This window comes from Episyrphus balteatus, chromosome 2 (genome assembly GCF_945859705.1).
Source record: "Episyrphus balteatus chromosome 2, idEpiBalt1.1, whole genome shotgun sequence".
Lineage (NCBI taxonomy): Eukaryota > Metazoa > Arthropoda > Insecta > Diptera > Syrphidae > Episyrphus > Episyrphus balteatus.
Genome location: NC_079135.1, coordinates 45,338,747 through 45,355,976, shown reverse-complemented (window position 1 = coordinate 45,355,976; position 17,230 = coordinate 45,338,747). Strand labels below are relative to the sequence as shown.

Genomic DNA, 17,230 nt, shown 5'->3' with positions numbered 1-17,230 from the left:
GTAAAATAATTTTTTCTTCGTAAAAATTATTACCACAAAAACCATTTCCTTTAACAATATTCATTCTGTTCGGGAAAGTCAAATGTGCGGTCACTAAAATTGAAAATATGAAACCAACGACGACAACAGTCCTCGACAACAAAATGAAAAGTAAAAATCCCTTGCAGATAGACAACCAACAAAACCAACAAGAAAGGAGAAACCTTAATAAAAGTATAACTTTTAGTTAAGTCACCTGAGCCTGAGCTACAAAGTCAAACACAGGTACAACACAAAAAAAAAATAATCCAATAAATATTATTTAATCAGATTGCTCGAGTGGTACTGGTACAATGTAAAAACCTTAAATGGTGTTGTTCTCCTTCAATGTCCTTTTCTTGTACTTTTTGCTAAGTGGTGATTGTGTGGTGGCGATGGCATATTGTGTACGAATACGAAAATATTTTTGCAAAAAGGGCAACAAATATCCATGAACGGGTTTTGAGGGGACAATGGGTCCAGTTGACCCTCTATGACCCCTTTTGTTATAAACTTCTACACTCGGGACAGACGAAGCCAATATCATTAATGTCCTTAAGACCTTTATTAACTTGAAAATCTTGAGGTCAAAAGTTCGATTCGAGATTTTGAAAATTGAGTATGCCCGCACTGTGTCCTTAAAGATTTAAAAAAAGACAATATCCGCTCCTGATATGGATTCTGCGAAATTTGCGTGATAACTTTTTAAATAATTTACCAATTTGTCTCTCTTTGGTTATGTTTTTTTTCTTTTCTTTTTTTTTTTGTTGCTTTCCTGGAAAAAATCCCGACTCAGTCCTTATAGACACAAATCCGTTTCAAACATTCTTTTAATGAATTTTTAGCCTTTGTAAAAATATTTTTTTGAAGTTGGGATGCGGGGGTGGTTAAAAAATACCCTGATGGCGAATCCGTCGCAAATCTCGATTACTGTTATAAGTTTTTTTTTCTTTCTTTTTTTCTTGTTGTTGTTAAACTTTTCCTATTTTAGATGGCGCCAAAATGTTTGTTATGTATTTTGTAATCACTGCACGATTCTGTTTTTTTTTATCGTTTTTCTTTTTGATTAATTTTTTTTTTTTTTCGTTTCAGTTTTTTTTTTCTTTGTCATCCTGTTTGCTTTTGATTTTTGTATTTGATGGAGGTTCGTTCGTTTTCTCAATTTTCGTGGGCAATTTACATGGTAATTCTTTTAACAAAAAAAAAAAAAAAAAGGACGAAAATTTATTTGCGTGATGTTTAAAAAGAGACGATTTAATTTGGTTCAATTTGTAAGTTGTGTGATGGGGGTTTTTGGGGTTTATATAAAGAAGAATATAGAAAAAGAATGAGTAAGCAGGTGGAGCTATTATAGTTGATCAAAATTTTGAAAGTAATTTTTATTTTTATCCTTTTTGTGATTTAATTCGAAAAAGTTTGGATATATGCATGCAATAAAAGGGATTGTTATATTTTACTTTTCTTAATTGAAGGAAGATGATGAAATGAGTTTTTTTTTTTTGGTTTTGTTTTGAATAATGTTTTTTGTTTTTTTTATTTCAACAAGGGAAATTGAAATGAATTTAGTCTGTAATTGGTCAAATTAAGCGTAGGATTTAAAGAAATTGGAGCTTAGTAGGCAATTATTTTTTAACTGCATTCAATTCTGTTTTTGGTTTCCTTGTTTGTCAACAATTCGTAGAGAGAAATTATTATTTGAGAATTTTATGGAAACGCGGTTTTAGTACCGAGAGAGTCAGAAAAATGAATTCATGAATTTTTATGATTGGTATATACCTAGGTATCGACACAGATTTTTACTATAGCAACAGCCGGCCAAAGTCACTTTTGGTTGGTAAGAGGTGATTGTTTATCACGAACAATTTTTAAAAAGACTTTGCAGTTTACACCTGCAAAAATAAATATCAAATTATTTTTCACCAAAACCAGAACAGAACCCAAAATTTCTTATTTAGCCGATTTTTCGGCCATTTTTTAGCGGATTTAAATAAATTGATAAAGACCAAATTTTTTTAATATCAAAAGTTTATTTTTTTTATTTATGTAGGTACACACATAAATAAAATTAAAAAAAAAATCTTTTGCATACAAACTCTCTCTGAATTTGAATAAGTCGATTGGGAGAAATTAAAAAGGTAAAGGACGGTGGAATGGAAAAGCTACTTTTTTCACCAAAATATATAGGTAACTGACTTAAAAATTAGCATTAATTATTTTTTTTTTATCAAGATCTGTTTTTGAGAAAATAAATTGTTTCCAAAATTGGAATAAAGGCGGCACCGTTAGTGGATCGTGCAATTCTCTCTGTCTGTCTATCGCGTCCGTCTGTATCGCGATTTTCTTCTCACTTGGAAGTTATGGTTTTTATGAGATTCCCTAAAGGCGAAATTAAAATTTCCTTTTAAGAACTAAAATTAACGATACTTGTCATACATATGACCAAAATGGCAAATTCTGTTTTTCTCAAAAACGGCTCTTAAGAATTTGATCAAAAAAATACATGTATTATGGCAGATAAAGTCCTACTTTTGATATCAAAAAAATATTTTTTGGACCGTTATGAATGGTACCTGCCATAGAACCGGTTTCTTGGTTTCTGGCTTTTTCGTAACCGATTTCAACGGCACTTTTTATACAAACACTTTTTAGTACTTTTAAATTCAAAATTAAGAAATATTTTTGAAAAAGTCAATTTTGGATTTTTAAAGCATATTTATTTTTTTTTTTTAATATTTTTTTTTTGCAAAACGGATTAATAAAAATATACTTGAAATTTTTTTTAAATATATGGAAAAAATTCTTTAAAACGGCTCATACTTTTTTAGAACAAATTTCGAAAATACATAAAAAAAACGTTCAAATAATTGCAATTTTTTTTTGCATCCACTTTGACGGGGAGGAAACACAGTGTCCCCAAAGGATTTTTTGCTGGCAAAAGTTAAGTGAAATTATTATTTTTTTTAATCATTTTTTTTTTTAACGGATTGATAAAATTACTTCAAATTTTATTTAAATATGCTGGAAATAATTATTTATTTTTCCGCATTTTTCTTAGAAAAAATTTCAAAAATATTTATATATGTATGTTCAAAATATTATTTTTTTAAAAACCGCTCCAACAATTTTCAAAAAAATTTCAAAAATTCTTTGTTATGTAAGAAATCAAATGGAAAACTTCACTTAGAAACTAAAACCATTCGAAAATGGTTTTTGCTATTTAAAAACAAACTTTTAATGCTTTTTTTACGTTTTTCTTATAAAATAATGAATAAATTAAATTATGAGATCCTTCATTATCTAAGCAACTTTAACCAAAAGAGTAAGTATACGTGCAACCAAGTCGTGCATTTAATTTTTTTATAAAAACCGTAACTCAGTTTTGATAGAATTGCAATGACAAAATGTTTTGAAAAAGATATTTTTATTATATTTTTCCGGATGAGTTGCCACATATGTACATAATTAGCTTATTTGAGGCTATGAGAACAATAGTGACGTAACCCACTTTTTTCAAAAATGAGTTTTTAATTTAAAAAAAAAAAAAGTTGTTTAAAAAAACCCTGTTTCTTAAATCTCTCGTAGCTGAAAACTGAATTTTATGGCTTACGTCACTATTGTTCGCATAGCTTAATTTGTGCTTTGAAATAAATAAAATATACCGCAACATGTGCTATGAAAAATGTGATTTTAGTGGCCAATTGGCCGATTTTTAAGATTTTGTCTTCTATATATAAAATCTCTCGAAAAGAAATTGGAAAAATTTGCAACTTCAAACATTCACTAAACATGTTTTAAGATAAAATTAGTTTTGAAATTAGTCAATAATATGGGCTCAATACATTTACACAAAATGAAAACAAGCTTTCAAAAAATTCATCTACCCGTTTTTAAAAAACAGATATCTTCCAAAAAAATTTGATTTTTCTTTATACAAAAATGTATTCCGCGAAAATTGTATTTATTTTTAATTTTAAGGTAAAAATATTCGTTGAAATCGGTTGAATCGTGTACGAGTACCTAAGTCAGAAATAAAAAAAAAATCTGTTTGATGACAGATTAAGTTAATAACCGTTCAATTTTTTTTTTTTTTAATTTCAAAAGTACTTTTTTTTTGGCATTGTACGAGAACCGCCCTGTATATTTTTGATTTTACAAATAATTGTTTATTTTCTAAAATATTTTTGTTTTTTTATATTAAGTTACTTGTTTAACCATTCAAAGTGCAATGAAACGTTATAATTTTTAACAGCTGCTGCACTATATCAACAATTTTTCTTATTTATTCCAAAATAAACTTTCACTTTTTTGATAAAACTTAAACAAAATTTTACTCAAATCTTTTGAAGCTGAAAGAAAATGCTAAATGGCAACAAAAAAAAAAAAAACAACAAGAGAGAAAGAGAGTCTTAAAACAACTTTCTAACCTTTTAATACAAACAAAATAGCTAAAGGCAAAGTTTTATAATTGAATTTGAATCTTTGACAGAATTTAAATTTCAAAATTTTAATTAAGAACTTATCTTTCTATATAGAGAAAGCACACCTAGGCAAAATAATGTAGGTATCTAAGGTAAAATTTTTGTCTTTCTTCGATAAAATTTTCAACCATAAAAAAATAACACCACAGAAAGATTCAAGTTTGGTAAAAGGTATATACTCGAAGAAGTTGAAAAAGTTTCCAATTAACATTCATGAGATTAACTTTGGCCATCAGATATTACAATTTAATCGATTTCAATCCAAAAGTCTACAAAAAAATAGAGAAACAAAAAAACAGGTGCGTATTAGATCTAGGTACACTGAAAACTTTATCCCAAAAGGCTAATTTGTTTCAAATAAATATTGAATGGATAAAACCACCTTATGTTTTCATTTAAATGCCCCACACAAGTCATCTGAATACAAAAGTGACTTTATCTGGAATGAGGACTTTGCGACCATGCAGAAAGAACTTTAATTAATTTTCAAAACTCTTTGCTTCTCAAACAGACGAAAAGACTAAGGGAACACAGAGAAGAAATACAAAAAATTTCGAAATGAGGGCTGGTCCTAATTAAAGTCGCATAAATAAAATACGAACAATCTGGGGCAATATTGCAGTGCAATGTCGAGGGGACACCAACCCAAAACGATATCATGAATTAAGTTAAACAATATCGACCGACCGACACTCTGACTACCTCTCTACCTAGAGTCATACTCTTTCTTTATGAATGACATGACGTCTAAGCATAGTTGCACGTCGAACGACAATGACACTCATTTCATTTCTGTTGGCACTTGGCAAAGCCAATTCAAGTCGTCTCGACGTTATCGTCATCGTATCTCAGTGTGATTATCTCTCACTCGATAAATAAATCCTTTTCCTGTGCATGCGACATACACATAACATGCGGGAGGGCTGTAGTTCTAGTTGCAACTGTACGAAAAAAACTGTGTTTTTTTAGCTTCCACATTGACGGGGAGGAAACACAGTGGTCTCAATACATTTTTTTGCTGGCAAAAATTAGTAGAAATTTTTATATATTTTTGAAGTGAAAACTTCTTTAATATCGTAGTGATTTTAAACAAGATGAAACGAAAACGCGGCACGAGCATTCAACTTGTTATAACTTTTTTGCTTCAATAGATAGATGAATGAAATTTGAACTGTAGATAGGTAATTAAATAAACTATAAATGTATATGTATAATGTATGTATAAATGAGATAACGGTAAAAAGATGTTCTTTTTCTACACACGATATATCTTTTGATCTAGTGCACATACAAATTTGATTTAACTTTAATACGTATGCTGATAACATAACCTTTTATTTGATATATCACACATAACGGTACGTGCTCTGCAAGTTACACAATCTTAAATTGAAAAAAAAATGAAAAATACCTCAAAACACCTGTGGAGATCTGTTGCCGATGACCAACCACCAGTGTAGGAAGTACCGTAATCTCAGTCTGGAAATTCGACATGGTTGACTTTAAAAAATTCTAACTTTTCTTCATCTTTGAAAAAAGATTGATACGTCATATGAAAGGTGCAACAATAAGCTTTCATATGGTATACATTTTTTTTATAGGTTTTTAAACAAAAGAATTGATTTAATAGCATAAGAACATAAAAAATGTTTTTTTTTGCTTTTTTTTGATGAAATTTCATCGAGTTTAAAAAATTCTAGCTCTTTTTGTAGATGTCAGGAGAAGATAAAATTACGTGTTTTTTTCGCTTTTTTTTAAATGAAAATGATTGTTTTCAATAAATTATTTTTATACTCTTGGCGCATTGTAAAAATTTTAGTATGGTTTTATTCTTTAGGAACATTTTGTAAGCTTTTGAAAGGTTTAATTTTTTTTTTTTTAAATGATTTTTTAAGGTTTCACTTCTACCACGTGTGAATTACACACATGATTTTTTTTTTTATCTGGATTCTATAAACTAAAGATCCAGGCGTTATCAAGGTTTTTAAAGCTATTATAAACTATTGGAATTTCAGAAACGTAATTTTTTAAACTATTAATTGTCATAATCAAAATTTAAATGTTTTTGATGTTTTGTAAAAAATAACTTAGATAGGTATATAAAAATCCCACTAAAATCTCAAAGCTATCATTATTTTTAAAGAGTATTTTTCAGCGCTATGTATTAATTTAGAAATTTTGGTAATTATTGGAAAAGATAAATTACGTTGATAGAAAATTTAGTATATTTTTGTTATTTTCACTAATTGGTATAAACTAGTCTAACCTTCAAAACGAAACAGTATAATTTTCCATGTAGTTAATTCTTACCATTTACAAATATTAAAAATATTTGATTTTTGTCACCACATAAAAAACTTGAGACCACTGTACGATATGGCGACGCCAGCATTTTTTTAAAATCTTCATTCTTGTTCTGCCGGGTTAATTACCACCAGATTTTATATGTCTGGCTTGAGAACTGGTGAACTAGTATCTGGATCTGGGTGTTCTGGGATTCAGTTTTTTTTTTTCAGTTTTGTTTTTCAGAAAAAAAAGGGGGCCATTCCATGCACGCACATGCACATTTTAACGACCGACAAGGTTTGTTGTTTAAACATTTCAATTCTTTTCCTTTTCCTCCCTCACTTTTTTTTTTAATTTATTAAAACCTCAAATGGAAATAGAGAGATGTTTTTTTTTTTTGTTTTGTTTTAGTTCAAACATTGATGTACAATGAGGCATAAAAGTCAAGGTGGCGTTTTCTATTCGTTTTTTTTTTTTCGGATTCAATTCAAATGACTCGTGCGTGTGATGATAGTTCTAATTCAAATATTGACTTAGGATTGGTTACATCCTGTTTGGTTATTTCTCATAAAAAATTTATTACCTTAATTTTGATTTATTGAATATAACAGAGAGGAAGAAAAAAAGAAAGTTCTATGGAAATTGATGACACAAGGGGAGGGTGATATGCAAAGCAGGCAGGTTTTTGTTTTTTGTTATTATTACTTTTTTTGTTTTGTTTGTTTGGTTTGTAAATACTCGTAATTTGAAAAGGTTGGCCCTTCGTTCGGTATTTTATTTTAGATTTTGCTTGAATTTTAAAATTTTCGAATTCACTTTAGAACCTTCTATTGGTTTTAGGAACTGTTTTCTGTTTTCATTTCTCTTTGTTTGCAGAGAGTAAATTAAAAATCGCGAGAGCAAAGTTTTTTTTTTTTAATGCGTTGATAAAAATTTATTTAAAGTAGTAGATACCTTTGCATTAAGAAAAATGTATTTGTTTTAGTAAAAGAAGTGTTCAATACTTTTTTTTACTAAGAAAAAGAGGAGGTTCTCATTTTGAAAAACCGTGCTTTGAAAAGAACATAGTTTTGAATAACAGAATTTTGAATGCAGAATTTTGTAAACAGGATTTTGACCCTGGGAGAATTTCGACCCCAACCCAAATATTTTTCTATCTATAGGGCAATTTAAGGATTCGTAAAAAACACTGAAACGATGAGAGAGAATGCTTAAAAGTGGGTATTGCAATTCTGTATGTCAGTCTCTATCTCGATCTTTTTCATCAAACTTGATAGGTACATAAGAGTTTTGTTAAGTTTCTATAGAGGGGGAAATTTTTTAATTTTCATTACTGAAATATTTGGGTTTTGGTATTCTGTTTCCAAAATTCTGCTTTACAAAATTCTGTTTTTCGAAATTCTTTTCATAATTCTGTTTTAAAAAATTCTGCAAAGAATTAAAAAAAGGAAGCGCGCTTTTTAACATTTTCAAAACACTTTTTTATTTTTTTTGCAGAATTGTTTGTTTGATAAATCAATAAATTTGAAAATATGAAAAAAGGTTATTAATATTAAATATTTGAAAGAAATAATTGATTTATTCATTTATCAAATATAACTAGATGGATATTCAAAACAAAGAAAAATAAAATGCACGACTGGGTCCCACGAACTTGCTCTTAGAGTTCAAGTTGATTAAATTTTTAAGACTTTTTATATAGAAACTTGGGAAATGTTGGTACATATATAAAAAACAAAAAAAAAATAAAATTAATTTTTCAAAAAAAATAAAACAATATCTGAAATCAAATCGCCCCACAAAACAAGTATGCAGTTTTATTTGATATATAAAGGTGCATTTTTAGAAAAAAAATTTTCAAAATCGTTAGAGCCGTTTTTTAAAAAACTAATTTTTTATAAATAATATTTTGAAAAAAAAGTTTAAAAATAAAATTGGTATGTCATTTTGTACAAATCACTAATCAACATCTAAAAACAAAATTTCAAAAAAATTCAATGTCCCGTTTTCAAAAAATTGATTTTTCAAAAAAAAAATTTCAAAATTTTTTTAAAAATCCAAAAATTATCTTTTTCAAAATTTTATTTTTGGCTTATGTTTAAATTATATAAATGCTTTTGTATAAAAAATTTCGTTGAAATACAATAAGTAGTTTTGCAGAAAATTCGATTTGAAAAAAGCGGTCCTACGGCAGGTACCGTTAATAATGATTTTCAAAAAAAAATTTTTTCTTCGAAAGATAGACCTTGTTAAAAAACTAACTCTTGAATTTTTTTAACAAAATCGTTGGAGCCGTTTTTGTGAAATTAAACTTTTCCGAAATTTTTGTATGACAGGTACCGTTATTTTTGGTCCAAAAAAATTAATTCCAAAAACCCCTCTGGAGAGCCTCCAAAAACTGCTACATAGCAAGTTTGGAGTCAATCGGTCCATCCGTTTAGGCTCTAGTTCCTTATACAGACAGACAGACAGACTGACAGACAGACTTACAGACGGACTTCCGGGACCCACTTTTTTGGCATTGTCTATCATCGTAATGTCATGGAAAAATGTTATCTCAACTTTTTTTTTTTGTACGAATGCATAACTTGATATATAGTACCTATATCGCAAGTAAAAATAATAAGGAAAGGAATATTTTGCATCACACAACATCGCTTATACTATGTTTATTAGAAATAGTTTTTTTCAATTATTTTGAATTATATTAAAATCAAACAGAAGTCATTTTGGATATTGGACAATGGCATATGTAGTGACAAAAAGTTTTCAAAATATGTTGGATATTGAACAAAATAACTCAATATTGAACAACATAGAAGAAAACACAAACAAAAAAGTTCATACGCATATTGAACCAACCTTCCAAAAAAGTCGATATTGGATAAGATAGAAATTATGAAATTTTTTTAAAATATAAGTACCTACTTCCATTTGTTCAATGTAATAAAAAAAGATAAAAAGGAATTTACTGAACAAAAATAACATGATAGACCGTTTATGTCCTATTGAACAAAAAAGTTCTCTGTAACTTGAAAACTAAAAGAGATAGAACAAAATAGTTTGCGTCAAACGAAAGAGCGTCCCAAAATTATAAAGACTGCATATTTAACTAAATTTCGTAAAAAATGGCCATTAAAACAAAATAGATAGCATCCAAGCGACGATTTGTTATAATGCATAGAGTTTCTTATAAATCTATAAACCGTTGAAAACTTTTAGAAATTTAAAAGAAAGATACAAAATATTCCTTTCAATAAATTTTACATACTTATACTTTTGAAAAACGGAATTTTCGTTAAAAAATCAGAATTTTGATTTCAGAATTTTGACCCGCTCCCGAAATATTTTTCTGTTAAAAAAGTGTTTTTTTTTTTCAAATAAATTTTTCAATTTTGTTTATATGATGTGTGGATTGAAAACTTCATAAGTAGGGTAGGCTAAAATTTTGTTTTGAAGAGTGAGCAAAAAATATCTAATAATCTTACCTATTGCAGAATTTTTTCAAAAGAATTATGAAAAGCATTATTTAACACACCAGAATTTAATGGCTGAAAATGTTTGCCATTTTTAGCTCATGTTTTGAAAGCAGAATTTTGAGTTTTTGTCTTTTTTTGACTATTTTCTTTATGATCTCTTTAGATCGGTAGGTATAACATTAAATTATGGAAGAGTAGTTGAAAATTGGTTCCACTCCAGAATTTTGAAAAGCAGAATTTTGTGTTTTTGTCTTTTAATGGCTGAAAAATTTGCCATTTTAAGCTCATGTTTTGAACGCAGAACATTGAGTTTTTGTCTTTTTATGGCTGAAAATGTTTGCCATTTTTGACTCATGTTGCTGTGTTTATAGATTTAAGTCAAACTATTCTGGAACTTGTCCATTCAAGGAGCCAGCTTACTCATTACTCATACAATCTGAAAATTGGTTAAAAAGAATCGACCACTAAAAACATGCCATGTTATCAAACTATATATAATACTTGAATAAGACATTATATTCTACCCATCACCAAAATTATTTTTGGTCAGTTTTCTCAATAATTATTTTGTCTTTACTACCTACTCCTAAATGGATAGTCCAACTGTGTTTTATGTAGGTGTTATATAAGAAACCATATCTTTTGAAATGTCAAATGGTTATCCAAAAAAAATTCTTAAGTTCATAGTATATACCAGTTAAGCTTAAAGCTTTAAAAATGATAGATATATCAAAATTAAATCAATTCAGTTACCCACAATAAGTTTTTCCTTTCCATTATGCAAATTTGTTTCAGTTCCGTTTTTCTTATTTCACAAATTCACCACAATGTTGTCGGTTTCAGATAGGTTTTCTCTGCCTCACGTCAATCAAATTTTGGAGAAGCGAGATGGTTTAAGAGAGCACCAACCGACACCAAAACAATATGCTACTTTTACCAGCCGCTGCTGATGCCAAATCCATGCCATATCAAATTTTCCAAATGGTAGACCAAAATATTACCAGTAACCTCAGAAGCATGCTTTCTGACCGCTTTCATACCAATTTAATTATATATCCTTTAACCTCTTCGTTTTCAAAATGTATATAGATACACCAAAATATATACAACCCAATATTGTCTATTATTATATACAAACCTATAGATAGTGATGGTTTAGGCTTAGGAAAACGAAACCTTTGAACTTATAACAAATTCTATAACAAAACAAGACACGCACCGGACTCGAACTGACTAGGTATATGAACATCGCTGAGGCACATTCAAGTGGCCAATCTATTCAAAAACTCAAATTCAAATTGTTTGGCATGGTTTTGTTGTTGTGATAGTGTGCTTATATTGGTACACAGGAGATGATCAGTTGAAGCCGACTGCTGCATCAATCCCCACAAAACCGAAATCAAACAGAATAGGTATGTTTATTGTCAGACAACCGCAAGCTGTAGCCAACAACTGCTTTGCGGTTTCGTTAAGAGACAGTTACTTAGGGGGAGAAACAGATAGGTATGGAGACTCAACAACACAGTGTTTATAAAAGGTCCAATCTCCCACTCATTCACCTCGCAAAAAACCCCCCCAATATACAACCCAAACCTCATCTCCTACTTCACCTTAAGCAATATTTGTGCATTTTGTCGGAAATTTGACCAGGATACCGTTTTTCATTGCGGTTAAATGATTTTCGAACAATGATGATGGCTGCCACAAAAAGGACAATCCACCCCCTAGAATGTCGACAAACAAAACAACTAACTCAAACCCTAAGGTTATCTACCCCGAGTGGGCCTAGGTCTGGGCCGGGGTTCAATTAAAGTGATTTCTTTGACATTTTACTTTTCATTATCAAAAATTTATAAAACTAATTATTTTGTGTTTGAAAAAGCCGAACATGGGTTTGAACTTTGCTTGTCTTTTACTCTAAGAACTGACTACTCCCCACCAATCCCCTCAAAAAGGATATAACTTTGCCAAAATCTCTTACCTAAAAAGTTGGCCAACAAACAAATAGATAGAACCATCGTCATAGTCGGTAGTCGTCCACACCTGTGTTCCAGGATATCATTGTTATTACGGTTCTGTTGGCTACGTGTACCTGTGTATAGGTACAGTTTGGCTACCTCTAGTATCCTTGATGGTATAGGTATAGTTGTAGGTTTATGTTTTTTTGAAAAAAAAAATTTGCTTACCAGTTAAATCCCTGTCTATCCTTGTTTCATCTGGGCCCTAAAGTGTAATGCTCGCTAGACTATTCATTCGCCAGATGTACATATTCATCGTTTTGTTCAAATCATGGGCTCATGGTGGTAGTGGTAAGGGGGCTAGGGAGGGGGTTGAATAGTTTTGTGGATCCTGTTGCTAAAAAGGATGAACCCGGCTTTGGTTTTGTTTGCCAAGGATTGCAAATATATGTGCGAGTAGAGAAGTTGCTACATGTACTTGCTACTGATGCTGCTTTATCCCCTCGTATCACCCCCCCCCCCCTTTTCACTGTTGAATGTAAAATGCCAAGAAAACCACATTTGAGTGCATTTTGTGAGGAAGATAATTTTAGATTCATTTGCAGGAGAGATTTTGTGCATCTGTGACATAGGGATACACAAATATATCCATACACACATACAAACATAAAACTAGCCGAATAGATGGATATAGGTCCTTTTTGGCACAAATTGCATATAGCTTTCGGGGTAAGGGTTTTATATGGTAGCAAAAATAAAAACAAAAAAAAAAAATAAAATGAGACAAGTATGTGGGCATCTATAGAATTGGATATACCCACTCCTGCAGGGATATATGAAGTCCTTATATTTCGAATAAAAGCGAAAATTATTATTCTGCCTATACACACAAAACCCTCAAACCATCTCGACTGTATTCTATATGAAATGGATTTTGGATGAAGACCATTTTCTGTTTCGTCCTTAAAATCTTGTTAAAATGTCATTTTTGTCGTATTTTCGAATATAAAAGGCAAAACACAGAGAAACATAACCCAGGATTATTGGATTTAGTTTCTTTTGGCCACAAAATTTTGAGTGCGCTATTGCATTTACAGTAAACGAATGATATGGGCGTATATGTTAGTTTGTGTTTGTGATATCTAATGCTGTTGCATGTAGAAAAAAAAAACATATAAATCTTTTGAAATGAAAATATTAGGTTCTAACTCCGACTAAACCAATTTTTTTTTAGTTTCTTTTTTTCTTTTCGAAGTGAATAGGTATGAGAATGTTTGTGCGTTTAAATTGAGTTCAAGTGTCTGACCACGAGACATTTTGAGGGTAAACGGATTAGAAATCCTTGAAAAAGGATGAACATTCGAAGAGGAATATGGAGTGTGGTGTTGTTTTTTTTTTGTTCTATAGAAAGCCAATGTAATTAATTTTAATTTGGAAGAACCAAGAAAATCAAAAGATTTAAGTCGGTTTAGTGCGGTGAAAGAGATTTTCTGCTGCATTTTATGTGGGTACTTCATTAAAGAAGGGAGAAATTGGGATTTATTTTGTGAACTTCTTTAATTTTTCTGGTAATTTTCAACGTTTAGCAGTAATGTATATTAAGCAAATTTTTATAGAAATTATTGAAAATTTAGCTTTTTTTAATGACTTTCTGGTCTTTACGGGGAAAGGTAAGCAGCCTTTCAAATATTCAGAAAAAAGTAAGAAAAGCTTTCAAGAACTGATGCAACGCTTGTGTGACCCACTGTTCTGGCCTCTCCATCTCAGATACCGAAAAAATTTTGATTTTTTTTTCCTGTGAAAAAATCGTTTGTTTAAAACCGTGGTTCGTTTATCCCAGGATAGCCCAACTTGTATGTTAACGATTTAACGATTTAACGATATTTTTATTGAACAGTTATTATATATACAATTTGCTTAAAGCTAGTAATCTAAAAATGTACATTGATTATATTAGTAATATGTTGGCACAAAGGGGCCTAACGTTTTTACATTGTTTTTTTTTTAAGCTAAATTTACAGTTAATTGTCATTGTGTTTGTTTTAAATATTAATTCTGTTGGCAGCTTCTTAACTCGGGTTGTTCAGGTCTTGTATGTTCGCTATCCTACGCTTAGTTTAAAAATTATAGATGAATTGGTTTTTATTCACCTCACAAAAAAAAAAAAAATAGTACGTATACACCACATTGACCTTTTAAATTTATAATTTAGAAAAAGTAAATCCATCGGTGTTATTTGACTTAGAATTCTTACTTGATTGAATGTAGGTAGTCCATATAACAATAACATTCCTGTTTAGAAGCTTAAGTTGATTTGTTTCATTTCACTTTAAATACCACAACATACAAATAATTTTCCAGTTATTGATTTTTTTGGTTTGCCATAATATAAGCACCTAGAAAAGCTACATGCTTAGTAAAATCTATTCAAACATTTTTCAAAAGTTACAACAATTATAAAATGGTGTGTGAACTGTGAAGTGATTTCTTTTTCAGTATACACGAATTGAATTTTTCAGACCTTTCTGAACTAACCTGGATAGTTCCAACAAATCACTCGTGGACTCGTTAGTCCAACCTAAGTTCAAAGATTATGACAAAAAGACTTTTTTCAAATTACTAACCTCTTTTTTTTTTCAGTGTAAAAATTGTCCTTTTTACACTAAGGTTGGACAAACCAACAATTTTTACTGACTAAAAAAATTATTTTTTTGTGATTGTTGAGATGAAAAAACAATTCCGTTATAATTTTACTGTGCAAGTTTTTTCAAACAAATTTTTGAGACAAGTGCGTTGTTGACTGTTCCCAGCTATTTCCGATCTGAGAAATCGATTGGCATCATTAGTTTTTCGATTTATCGGTACGACTTCGAACAACATTTTTGCGGAAGTTTTTTCAATAATTTTAAGCATTTTGCCCGCTTTTAAGTCATTTTTCTTGTTTATATTGCTATTTTTTCTGCTTAAACGTTATTAACTACCAACATAAAACAAATAAACAATTTTATGCAATTTATTAAACAATTTAACAAGTTTTTGTTGAAAAAAATTCAAAAAAATTTGGATCTTTTTGCATTGTTATCGTTTTATTATGTGTATGTGGAGTAAATAAAGCAAATTACAGATCCAATTTCGATAATTTCTGTTCTTAAACGTCGGTAATTAAAAATACTAAAAAATCTATGTGTTAAAAATCGCCGGTGTTGCCGTTTTGTTTTTTAAACTAAAAATGCATTTTTTTTTTCAAAACTTTTTTTTTTTAATTTCATAAATAAAATGATGTATTTAGGATTACTAAGATTATTAACAGAAAAAAAATATATTGGAGTGAATTATAAGATTAAATCGTTTAGGCGGTAGAAGGAATTTTCTCACAAATCGTCTTCAAATATAAAAAAGAAATGTATTAAAACACAACGGCAACACATTCATTACTAGTTTATGCTGGTAGTAAATGACGCAAAAGGCTTAAAATTATTGAAAAAACTTTCGAAAAAAATTTTGTTCCAAGATAAATCGAAGAATAAATGATGCCAATCGATTTCTCAGGTCCGAAATAGGGAAAACAGTCAACAGCGCACTTGTCAAAGATTTCGACTTGCACAGTGAATAAGAGAGGGTCCTCTTTGCGGTTGGCGTATCGAAGAACTCAGGACTTTCCAAAGAGAAGGTCCGGACAACGAATCCATAATTGAATAGAAGGAACACAAAGAGCCAGCGTCCGACTCTGCTCTCGTTTGAAAAAAAAAAAATTGCTCCTTCCTCTTAAAATAAAATTAAAAAAAAAAAAATTTTCGTTGAAATTGCTTAGGTTGATAACGAGAAAGTCAGAAATCAAGATAACGGTTCTATGGCAGGTACTTTTAACAAAAGTTTAAAATTTTTTTTATTTCAAAAAACAAAAATAAAATTTTTTTTTCAATCAAATTCTTTAGAGGGGTTTTGAAAAAACAAACTATCGATTTTTGTCAAATGACAAAATATTAATTTCCCCTCAATTTTGAAGCAAATCTCTTGAGTGGTTTAGGCTGCAACTCGATAGAGACAGGCAGACAAAATTGCGAGACTGGTTTTTCTTGCATTCTTTTTCATTGTAATATCAGGTCTGTCTGACGAATCCTCAATTTGTCTTATTATGAAAGGGGGCTTTAAACCCACCGGAGAGTGGGAAATTCTGCGTCCATACCAATCATTAAAAAAAATATATGAATATATTTTTCTAAAGTTCTCGGTAAGTCCCTATTTCTTCTCTGCAAATATTTCAATTTATTAAGCTTTTAATTATATTTTTCAAAAATCTGAAGAATTCAAAAATCGTTTTCCCCGAAATTGATTAAAAATTACCACAATGCAATCTCAAAATAATATTATTCCGCATACTTCCTAGAAATTTCCGATTTTCAATCGTTTTTTATTAAATTCACTATAATGAAAGAAATAAGGTTCAAGGTTCTCACTGTTCTTAAGTGCTTTAATATTTTCCTAGAATTTTCATTACCTTCTCTTTAAGCTTTGATTGAATTAATATTAACTAATCTATTTTCTATAGAAAAATTCGGCTTACAGGATAAATATTATAATTGGAGTCCTAGAATTTGTCCTTGACTCACACGCCCACCAATTCAACAAAAATTCCTATAAATTTATCCAATTTATGTTCTGGTAAAAATTGGTATGAATTTTGTGGCTACCCTCTAAACTCGTATAAATGTGAAATCGATATTATGTTCAAGTGATATAGAATTTCTAAATAAATATTTCTTAAATTCTTCATAATTCAACTTGAAAATAAATTGTTCAAACAACAAAATATCATATAAGTTTAAATTCTATTTAATTGCCTTGTTTGTATAATAATGCGTAGGTAAATAAAAATTTTATTTATTTTTTTGTTATCCATTATATACCTATAACTTCTAACATTCATAAACCTATCTAAACTATTTAAGTTCATAAAATCATGCATGCATGCATGAAATCAAAACTTACTATCATTATGTTTGTATGATAT

The 17,230-nt window shown here is 29.6% G+C and overlaps 1 long non-coding RNA gene across 1 annotated transcript in view; it reads right to left on the bottom strand.

The window, feature by feature from the left end:
* Window positions 1-286: 286 nt before the first annotated feature.
* LOC129908413 (uncharacterized) overlaps window positions 287-17,230 on the bottom strand; it is a 51,989-nt gene continuing 35,045 nt past the window's right edge. Inside the window, exon 3 of the long non-coding RNA XR_008771275.1 lies at window positions 287-1,207. This is a non-coding gene — a long non-coding RNA (uncharacterized LOC129908413). The remainder of the gene's footprint in view (window positions 1,208-17,230) is intronic.